This window comes from Solanum tuberosum, unplaced genomic scaffold (genome assembly GCF_000226075.1).
Source record: "Solanum tuberosum cultivar DM 1-3 516 R44 unplaced genomic scaffold, SolTub_3.0 scf00044, whole genome shotgun sequence".
In the NCBI taxonomy this organism is placed as follows: domain Eukaryota; kingdom Viridiplantae; phylum Streptophyta; class Magnoliopsida; order Solanales; family Solanaceae; genus Solanum; species Solanum tuberosum.
Window position 1 is genome coordinate 2,153,205 of NW_006238970.1, and position 4,312 is coordinate 2,157,516.

The 4,312-nt window shown below is 31.7% G+C and overlaps 1 long non-coding RNA gene across 1 annotated transcript; it reads left to right on the forward strand.

Annotated features, from left to right (window-relative positions):
* Nucleotides 1–3,521: 3,521 nt before the first annotated feature.
* Nucleotides 3,522–4,078, forward strand: LOC107059889 (uncharacterized). Its single transcript, XR_001473014.1, has 2 exons — nt 3,522–3,709; nt 3,790–4,078. It is a non-coding gene; the product is annotated as an uncharacterized lncRNA (long non-coding RNA).
* Nucleotides 4,079–4,312: the final 234 nt, after the last annotated feature.

Sequence of the window (4,312 nt, forward strand, 5' to 3'; positions counted from 1 at the left end):
TACCCATGATGGCTACATGGTTTATGGAGACTTGAGTTAATATGAACTCGCATTCCCATATCAGTTCTCAATACTACTCCCAAAATATACTAGCTCTTATGTTTTAAAACATACTTCTTCTGTGATTTGAGATTAGTACTCAAAAAATTAGCTCAAAGGCTATCTTAGAAATCTCAGTTTTCCCTTCTTGCTTCATTTAGAAACCTATTACGCTTTTCTGAAAACTAGCTCGAAGGCTCCTTGGAAATCTCAGTTTCCGTTCTTATTTAAATGTGAAAACATTTTAAACTCTTGGGAATACTTAGTTCCCTTATAGCTTTTTGAGAAATGAACTCAACTCTTTAGTCTTTGTTTAACTTGAAACTTGATTCTTAAAAACAAAGTTAAAACATTGTTAAAGACTTTTGAAAACTTTAAGAACTTTACTTTGACTTGCTTCTTAACTCCTAGACTTGACTCTTAACTTATTTTGACTTTGAACTTAACTTTCCTTGAATTGAATTATGGATTCAAGGTTCATGATCTCATGTTTATTGATGATTTCATGATGTTTAGATGTACCTTAGAGTGTTGGAATCAACTAGAAAACATAGGTGCATTGCTAAGGAACACGTACGAAAATGTGGGGAAGAAATGGGGAGAACTGGTGTCCCTGGCGCTCTGAGAAGCGCGGGGCGCCAGCCCTCAAAGTTGATAGGGCTTGTTGGGGCGCTCTGGCTGGCGCGATGCGCCAGAGCCCAAAGTTCAGAAGAGCTTTTGTGGCGCTCTGGCAGGCGCGGCTCCCCAAGCCCTTGCCCAGGTGAACTCCGACTTTTCTTGCTCGTTTTTCATCTCTAAACTTCAATGGTTCTTTCCCCAAACACTCAGAATCACTTATACTCTCAATATATATTAGATTCAACCCGAAACTACACCCGGAAACATGAATCAAACCACAAGAAACTCCAACAACACAACCCACAAGAATTCAAACGAATATCATCAAGAACTCAAAGGATTTACTTTCAAATCAAACATATTTCGCTGAATTGAATAATGATTGGAGCGTGGGTGAACTAACCCAACACTATGTGAATCTGACATACCTTGTAGGGATCCCCCTTGACGAAATCCACAGCTAACTCGACGATCTCGACGAATTTTGAACATTCTTCTTCTTTCTCTTCTTCTTTTCTCTTCTCACAAAACCCTAACTCTTTTGGTAAAACCGTAAACTGATCTAATTTAGCTTAGACCCCTAAGTAATTACCAAAAACGAATTAAAATAAAAGGGTAAGGAAAAGACCAAACTACCCTTTCAAAATCCGGATTGGACTTTCCTTATTCCAACAGCCCAAGTTCCAAAGGGAATAACTCACTCATACAAACTCGGATTTGCGCAAACGCGGCGGCGTTGGAAGGATCATTCCAAGAGATTTCCTACCATATCTGGAAGTACCTCTAACTCATCATGAGCTAGAAGTTATAGCCGTTTGAAGTTGACCAAAACTCAACTTTTCCTAACTTAAACAAATTTCCAGATTTTCATTCTTTCCAAAAATGACTATTTCTAATTCTTAGCTTCTTCCTAGTTATTTTAAATTGCGAGATGTTACAATCAATCTAGTAAATTATTAAAGTTTCTTTATTTACTGTATAATATATTTTGAAAAAAAAAATAGTTAAATAATTTATACAAAATAATTTTAATAGGCCATTCACCAAATATGACTTTTTTGGGAATTGCCTCCAAAATAAAAGGTGATTATTTTGCTTGTATAATCAATCAAACCGGTGAGAATGACATTCTAGTTAGTTGACTTAATTTATAGTTTCTCCTTTAGTTTTATATTAGTTATAGATTTCCACTAAACAAAAAAAAAAAAAAACACTACTCTGTGTCTACACACTTATTTCTTTTTTCTTCAAGAAATATTTTTAAAATTTTACAAATATATTTATATATTTTTAAAATGATTAATCATAAGGGAAAAATATTTTTCTATTATTTTATTTTATTTTAATTTCAGAAATTAACAAATAATTTAAAAGAATTATTTATAACAAGGGGAAGAATAATTATTAGACCTAGGGGGAGGAGTTGGGACCTTTGAAACAATAAAGTATACTTTGAGTAAAAAGTCTTTGTATCATTACAATGATGTAAACACTACAACAATTAACAACCTTCATTTCTTAATTACTTGCCTGTCAAATCTAATAATTAGACATAAGTTAAATAATGTTGATTGATAATAAAAGTCAAACTAAAAGATGAACATTGTCCTGAATTTTATCATAATTATTTTTTTTCTTAACAAATATTTTTTTTTTCATAATCAACTAAACTTGTTTTCTTTTAGAAAGAAAAGTTTTGAATTCTTATAAAGTTTATTCACAATATAACCCTAAAGATTTTAGAGTCTTATTTACAAGAGGATTTATGAAATACAAGTATTATTATATTATTTATTTGAATTTTTTTTCTTGAGTTAATTTTTTGAGATTATTTCTCTCAATATTTTGAATAATAATGAATTGTTTAGTTATGTACATGAACATAGATCGATTGATAGAATTACAATAAATTTTATGGCTTCTTTTTAATATATTTCTCTTTTATTATCTAATTTATCATCTTTTGATATTTATATTGTTATTTTATCAGTTTTCATGTGACATCCAATTATTTTTGATTTATTTTTTTTATAAAAAGGCAAATATTTGTGAGTGATACTTCCTCTATTCATTTTATGAGAGTCAATTCAACTAATTTACGAATTTAGATTGAATAAAATTAATTCAATATTTTAAATTTAAAATTAAGATTTTCTAAAATTATACAAAAAATACTAAAATTTATAATTCTTCTCATATGAATACTATAAAAATATATCTTAAAATATTATGTATTATTTAATTATGTATAAATGAAGCATGACAAATAAAATAAACGCATGAGCGGATGATTATAATGATGAGGCAAAACATTACGCGTTTCTGCAAATACTTGTTGATAAAGAAATACACGGATATCGAGAAAGCCACATTCGTGCTATCAACTGTTGAATCACTGAAAATATGATGTCCATTTTACATGTTGGCTTCTTCTTCTTTTAGGTGCTAATGTAAAAGGTCATTTTCAAAGGCTGTGAAAATTTATATGTACGTGCATGAACATTAATGCTGAAAGGTGACTGATCAAAATATTATACTATATGGATTCAACTTTCAAGTATTTCCTTTATATATTGATGCAGTATAGACTATAAACAGACATTTATACTAATTGGGAAAATACATAAAAAAAAAATTCTTTAAATTTAGCAGAAAAATTTACTTTAGCACTTAACGATGCGGGTGTTTAAATACCCCTAAACATCTTTCAACTGAATCAAATATCACCTTAGCAGCTGACGTGGCAAATAAAAAAGTTATCCGCTCGTAAACAATCAAAAGTTGAAGAGAAAAAGTAAATGGGTCCCACTTTGTCTTCTTTTTGCGACCTTGACTCTTTCTCTATCCCACCGCCGGCCAGACCTGTCAACTACCTAAGACATTTTTAATTAGCGAATTCAATGAAGCTCAACCACGACAGACCTCACCCTACCGGCCAACCCCTTTTGTTCCTCCTTCATCACTACTAAAGCTTCGAGAGATCAGCCATCGTGAGACCATCAGATCTCGCTAAAAAAATTTGACCACGCCGGCACCCATGGACAAAACGCCGGTCAGATACTTTTCCCTGACTTTCTTCCATTCTTCCTCTTTTCTTTCTTTTTATGTGTTTTAGTATTTTCTATTGTTCAGGCGAACCTCTGCCGGCATGTGAAAGGTTCGAAAGCCTTCATATTTGTCATTTTTTTGCCTAATAGGACTACAATAACTCCAGCAATTGTTGTTGGAAACCTTCAGATTTCTCGAAAAGAGGAAGCATGAAATTCTTTTCGAACACATAGTGTTTTTCACAATTCTATTTTTTACTGAAATTCACAAGTTTTACAAATTAATTGTAAATATCAAACCCATTTAATAAAAAAAAAGTTACCTACTTCCAAAAGATAATATAAATCTCCGATGACCGGAAAATTACTCATTATTCTTGGACAAGATTCTTTTTGCTCATTCAACTTCTTTTCTTTTATTTTTGCTTTCTTTTTTCTTTATACAGTTGTATTTCCAATTACCCATGTTGATTAGGGGAAAAAGTGGAAAAAAACTAAATTCGTTCACTATGTGTTGTCAACGTATCTGACGTGTTGTCAACGTGTCAATGAGGTGGCGCTTATGTGGCGCGTGTCTATCACCTTCCATCCATGAAACTGGTAGTGTA